Source organism: Microtus oregoni, unplaced genomic scaffold (genome assembly GCF_018167655.1).
Source record: "Microtus oregoni isolate MIOR12 unplaced genomic scaffold, Mior012 000009F_ref0000495, whole genome shotgun sequence".
Classification (NCBI taxonomy): domain Eukaryota; kingdom Metazoa; phylum Chordata; class Mammalia; order Rodentia; family Cricetidae; genus Microtus; species Microtus oregoni.
In genome coordinates, this window is record NW_024543068.1 from 32131360 (window position 1) to 32138386 (window position 7027).

A 7027-nucleotide genomic window follows, 5' to 3' on the forward strand; every position below is an offset into this window, starting at 1 on the left:
GTAGTTATAAGTTGAATATGACCCAAAAAATAAATATAAAATTCATATTATAAGCATTTGAAAAAAACAATAAAATGAAGCATCTGAAAGATAAATGGAATAAATCTTGTAGCAACATTGTCAACGCTGGACAGCAAATTACTTTAACACTAGGTGGTTTATAGTTTATTTTTAAAATATTGATTATGTCTATTAGTAATTTATGCATTTTAAGACACAATACATTAATCTGGTATATATTTATTTTTATTTTATAACTGATTTCTGCATGATTATTGTATAATTTTGTGATATAACAAAAATAATATAAATTTTTGAGTTTAATTTTACAGAAAGATCCCATAGAAAATATAATGTTAAAGCTTTTCATTCATAATAGCAGCTTTAAAATAGTGCCTTTTAAATAATTAAATAAAGTCATAATGCATTTTAACAAATATTGAACAGCGATTTTTGAGACTATTGCCTATACCATTACCTGTACTTCAGTTTTATTTTTTTTTTATTATCAAAAGTTAGTCAGTATAAAAGGGTTGACAACGGGAAGAAATTTTTAGAATTCATATACTATTTGATAAAATTCAAGTTTCAAATATTCATAGGTATTTGTTTTAATAATTTCTTTCACTATCACCTCTTATATGTATTATATTTGTGTATTGTGTATTAGTGTCCTGTGTGCGTGTCTGCATTGTAGGAAGTTTCTACTACAGTAGGTTTGTAGAACATTTGAAACTTCTTTGCTAATAGCTAACACTTTTCATTCTCTAGTACTTATTGTTGTTCTTAATTCCTGTGGGTTAGACGAGGGTTACGCGAGGAAAGACACAGACACATGGCGGTCCCACGTGGTACACTTTTAATGGGAGGGGGAAACACACTAGGAAAAGTAAAAGGAAGGCGCAAAAGGGAAGGGACAAGAAGGGGCGAACTCGTGGCTTGTCTTTGCTTTTAACGGAGGATGCAAAGGCTTCTGGGAAATGTGTCCCGCGCTTGCCGTGCGCTGGAGTCCAGAGGGATGTTGGGAGTTGTAGTGTTGCAAGGGAACAACATTTCACCCTTTTGGTTTGATTAAAAAAAAAATTAGGGGACCTTAAAGGGTAGGGAATGGGGGCGTAGTCCAGTCTCTCATGGCTGCTTCCTGCTGGCTTTGGGCGTTGAGGGGTCCAGGGAATGTCCGATTATCTTGGCAATGTCCCATTGGCATTTGCGGTCGCTGGTGTAGTTGGTCACTGATGTCCAGGGTTGCTGGCTGGTGTAGTTGGTCAATGATGTTTGAAGTCCTGGCTGTCGTCTGAGGCAGCTAATTGAAGAAATCTGTGTGGCTTTTCCTGAGTAGCTGGGTCATCATTAAGATGCTGGAAGGCAAAAGTTGCATTAGTAAAAGAAAAAAAATTAAAAGAAGGGGGGAAATTTTGGGGAGCTGGGGTGAAGGGGGGGAGAGGGTCTTAGGATGTCCGGGGTTAAGAAATGATGAAAAAATTAAGGGATACTTATTCCTTTGTGTTTGATCCATTGGGCTGGCATCTTGAAGCTTAAGGAAACTGTCTTAAAAGAAATAGATTCTAACCATACATCTCTTAACATTTCAGGGGCCACTGCTGCAGTCAGCGGCTGGCCTGTTACGTAAACGAGCTTTGTAGAGGAGAATCTGCTTACCACTTGCCTTCGTACTTGATGGGGGTACCTGTAACGACAGCTAGACGGTTATTTATGAATTTAAAGAAGGGAGGGTGTGTTAACACAGCGACGGATTGGGACCATTGTAGTCCTTAGACTGTAGTAGGGGGGCTGAATCCGGCGTCCTTTGGAACTTAAGAGTACAGGGTCCGGTTTGAGTCACCGTGTATGAAGGATTATCTTGAGCTGTGGAGATAAACGGTTTAAGATGTGACAGGTGAATCCAATGAGGAATTCCTTTAAGCTTGGCAGCTGTGGGAGTTAAAAGAATTACTTTGAAAGGGCCCTGCCATTTAGGGGAAAGGGGTGAAGGGCGCTGGCCTGGGGGTGAGAGTAATACCTCATCCCCTATTTTAACTGGCGGCGGACATGTATTAGCACATGGTCGAGGTAGTGAGTGATCTGTGAAGTCCCATAGTAGTGAGCATAAGTGGAACAGGAGGGGAGTGAGCAGGTGGTCAGGAAGAGGGGAGGTCTCCGATGAGAAACTGGGGGTTAAGACCGGCCGCCCATACATGAGTTCAAAGGGTGAGATGAGGAGGGGGCCCCTTGGAAGGGCTCGGAGTCGGAAAAGAGCTAAAGGCAGGAGCCTTACCCAGTCGAGGTGGAGTTCTTGTGACATCTTAATGAGGGCTTCCTTTAAAGAGCGGTTAGTTCATTCTACCTTACCTGGCGACTGAGGATGGTATGGTATGTGAAAATTCCAGGGGATCCCGAGCGCTTTAGACAGATTTTGAGAAATCTGAGAAGTAAACTCTGTACCGTTATCTGACTGAAGAGAAGTTGGGAGTCCAAACCGAGGAATAATCTCTCGGAGAAGAATATCAGAGACTGTCTGGGCCCTCTTGTTAGAGGTGGGGAAGGCTTCAACCCACCCGGACATTGTATCCACCAGAACCAGGAGATATTTAATCCTCCTGACTGTGGGCATATGAGTAAAATCCAGCTGCCAATCAGTTCCCGGAAGGGAGCCCCTTGCTTGGTGGGTAGGGAAAGGGAAGCTACGATATTTAGTCCTGGGATCTGACTTTTGGCAGATCTGACAGGAGGCAGTGGTGGCTTTTAGAAACCTGATGTCCTCAGGCGTGGGTTTGATATGTGTTTTTACAAAATGAAGCAGAGCTTTTTCATTAGGATGAAAAAGCTGGTGCAGGTAGGACAGGATCTGTTGAGTGTTAGGAGGTGTCTGTGAGGTTGTAGGCTGTGCTGTAAGGACTCCCTGAGGTAACTGAGGCAGGTCTGAGCTAAGTGCTGCTGTCTTAGCTGCTCTGTCAGCCCGATTATTTCCCTTGGAAACAATAGAACTGTCAGACTGATGAGACCGACAGTGAATAATTCCTATAGCTTTAGGTAGATAGGAGGCCCTCAGCAAGTCCATAATATACTCTGAGTTGGTAATAGAACCTCCCTTCGCTGTGAGAAGCCCGCGTTCCTTCCAGATGGCCGCATGGGACAACAGGATATGAAAAGCATATTTAGAATCTGTATAAACATTTAAAGATTGTCCGGCGGCTAAACTGGAAGGCCCGGGTGAAGGCTATCAGCTCAGCCTGCTGGTTGGTAGTATGAGCATGGAGTGGCTTTGCCTCGACTATCTCTGTGTCTGACACTATGGCATTACCTGCTCTGCGTGTCCCATCACATAGAAAGGAGCTGCCGTCCGTGTACCAGGTGTGGGTGGCCTGGGGCAGACTGCCCTCCTGTACATGTGAGGGGTGGGGCAGTAGGTCCTCTAGGACCTCAATGCAGGAATGGGATGGGGAATCATTAGCACCAGGTTGAGGTAGAAGATTTGAAATGTTGAGAGGTGGGCAGCACTGGAATGTGAGACTAGTGTCTTCCACCAGCGCCACCTGAAGCGAAAGAACTCGAGAAGGAGGTAGGGTCTGTAGGCCTTTGTAAGTTAAGAGATTAGACAAGTTATGATGAGAGAAAACCGTAGTAGGTGCTCCGAAGGTTAGCTTTTTTGACTCACGAATAAGAAGTTCCGCAGCTGACAAGGCCCATATGCAGGGTGCCCAGCCCCGAGTGGTGAGGTCCATCTTCTTTGACAGGTAAGCTACAGGTGAGAAGGAAGGTCCCAGTTGATGGCCTAGAACTCCCAGGGCATAGCCCTCTTTTTCTGCTATGTAAAGAGAAAAAGGGCGGGTTAAATCCGGAAGATGGAGAGCTGGGGCCTGGGTAAGGGCCTGTTGGAGTCTCAGGAAAGGTTTGGTGATGGGGTGAAGCAGGGGCTCATGCATAGAGCCGAGGGCTGCTTCGTATAGGGGGGCGGGCGAGGAGAGAGAATGAGGGAATCCAGGATCGCAGGAAACCGGCCACTCCCAGGAATGACAGAACCTCTTCTTTGGTGGAGGGAACTGCAAGAGATTGAATTTCTGCCTTTTGTGTTGGGGTTATAGTTAACCCCAAATATGTTACCTGAGTGGTGGACAATTGAGCCTTCGAAGGCGAGACTCTGTAGCCCTTTTTGGATAAAAAATTTAATAAGGTGGCGGTGTCAGTCCTGCTAGTCTCCAAAGAGGGGCTACATAGCAGGATGTCATCGACATAGAGTACCAGTTTTGATTTAAGGAGGGAGAGTGAGAGCAGATCAGAGGCCAGAGCCTGGCCAAAGAGGTGTGGGCTATCCCGAAATCCCTGAGGGAGGACGGTCCAGGTTAGTTGTGTGGAGAAATTAGTATCAGGATCTGTCCAGGTGAAGGCAAAGATGTTCTGAGACTGAGGGCTGAGAGGAATAGAGAAAAAGGCATCCTTTAGGTCTAAGACTGAAAAGTGGGAGGTCCCTGGAGGAATGTTAGACAGAAGTGTGAGAGGATTGGGTACCACTGGGTGTAGGGGAACAACAGCAGAATTAATGAGCCGGAGGTCCTGAACCAAACGATAAGTTTCGTTAGATTTTTTGACAGCCAGTATAGGAGTGTTAAAGGGGGGTGAGGTGGGGCGGAGCATCCCCTTCCTCAAGAGATCAGAGATTATAGGTTTTAGTCTTTTGAGGCTTTGGGAAGGAAGCAGGTACTGGACTTGAGTGATATACCCAGTAGGGTTTTTTAACTGAATAACAACGGGGGGGTGGTGTTTAGCGACAGCTGGGTTTTGGATGTCCCACACGAGAGGGTCCACCTGGGAAGCTGGGAGGGGAAAAGACATGTTAGTATCAGAGGGTCGCGGACCCAGGAGAAGCAGCAGCTGTGTCACCGATGGATCTGAAACGAAACGGGTGGGGGGGGCAAAAGAAATGGAAGCTCCCAGCTTGGCCAGAAGATCCCTTCCCAAGAGTGGGACTGGACAGGTTGGTAGAACTAGGAATGAATGAGTGAGAAAGATACCTCTAAATATGCAATTGAGAGGTGGAGTTTGGAGAGGTAGATAAGGCTGTCCCCCTACCCCGACAATAGGGGAGCGTGAGGGGGAGGTTGGCCCCCAAAATTCCCTTAGAACCGAATATGTTGCTCCGGTGTCCAAGAGAAAGGAGATGAGGCGTCCCGACACTGTAAGAAGTACCCACGGCTCCTGGTTGCAGATGGGCGTAGCAGTCGGCTTGTTGGTGGAGGAGCCCGGGAACCTTCAGTCTTCCAGAGCCAGACCCAATAGGTCAACCTGGGGGTCCTCTGGGGCGGCTGCCCCAGCATCACCGAACACACGAGGGCAGTCTGTGGACCAATGACCCTCCCTGTGACACTTTGGGCAGGGGCCCCTTGGGTTCCGATGGGGATTGGGGCACGCCTTTGACCAGTGACCTGTCTTACCACACTTGAAGCATGGGCCGGGGGGCGGGGGAGCCGTGCGCAGAGGGCGGGCAGTGGAGTCCATCACCTCGGCTGGCCTGGCGGGTGCGGTGATCACGTGGCAATGATTTCTGGCCTTGTCATTCCTTGAGTGGTAGATCTTGAAGGCCATCTCCAGGATCTGTGCCTGTGGAGTTAAGGGACCCTTCTCCAAACGTCTGAGCTTCGCCTTGATGTCTGAGTAGGACTGGTTGACAAAGTGGGACATCAGGAGATGTCTGCCCTCAGTGGATTCTGGATCCATGTTTGTGAACTGTAGCATAGCTTTGGTGAGACGGTCAAGGAATGCGGAAGGATTCTCCTTTGTATCCTGAAATATTTCTGCAAGTTTAGAATAATTGACTGGTTTGAGAGCCGCCTTTCTTAATCCCACCAGGAGGCAGGTTAAGAATTGGTCTCTGGCCAGAATGCCCCCGGGGGAGTTGTAATCCCAGTGGGGTTCCTGTTAGGGCACCGCCTCTGCACCGGGTGGATGAGAAGGCTGGGTCTGGTGTACTTCATCAGCATGCAGTCTCCCTGCTCCCAGACCCATCGGCGTTTCTCAGGAAGCAAGTTGTTAAAGAGAATCATATAAATATCATGGTAAGTTAGGCTGTAAGATTGGGTTAAATATTGAAACTCTTTTGTGAAATTAGTGGGGTTAGCCGTATACGACCCTAGTAGCTTAGAAATATGTGAAAGTTCCGATAAGGCAAAGGGGACATGCACCCAAAGTGGGCCCTCGACCCCAGCTACCTCTCGTAAGGGCAGAACGGTAGCTGGTTTGGGTTGATCAGGGTCTGCTGCTGCGGCAGCAGCTCGTGAGCACGTAAGGGGAGGGGTGAAATTAGGCGCAAGGCAGCAGGTGGGGTTAGCACCTGAGGGGGTCTTGGAAGACCAAGGCAGAGGGGTGGGGCGGGGAGGTGAGAAGGAAGAATCCGAAGTCGATTTGGCCAGCCTGCTGTGCCTCCTGTGACGGGAAGAAATTGTTAATTGTCTTCGCAGTCGAGTCCTGCTGCGAGAGAAGTTAGGTGAACCTGGATCGGAAAGGCTGGGATATATGAGACGGGGGGAATGAGATTTTTTGGGGGATTCAGAGGAACGGGAAGGCGACCCAGAAGGATGTTTACGCGGAACTCCTGGAGACCTAGGAATGAGCGTTTAGAGGCATGGGGAGAAGGTGTAGGCGACTCCTTTTTGTACCTAAAAGAAACTTTTGAAGGAGGGGGGATAGAGGAGGTGGACCCCGATTGGGCAGGGCGGGAAGGAGTGGTCCCACGAGGTCGGGGAGGCGGGGGGTTGTCAGCGGGGTCCATGGTCGGAGCGGAGGGTTCCTGGAGGGAGGGTAGAGCCCAAAACATGTGAGCCGGTGAACAGTGTGACGAGGTAGATGGGTCAGTTTTTAGAGCCATATAAAAGAAGGCCATCACATACATTAATTCCTTCCATTTAGCTGACCGGTGACAAAAATTTGCCAGCTCCTGCAGAGTGTCAGGGTCAAATGATCCCTGGGAAGGCCAGCGGAGGGAGCCTTGTAAATTGTATTTAGGCCAAGTCTTGGAACAAAGCCGTGTTAACTT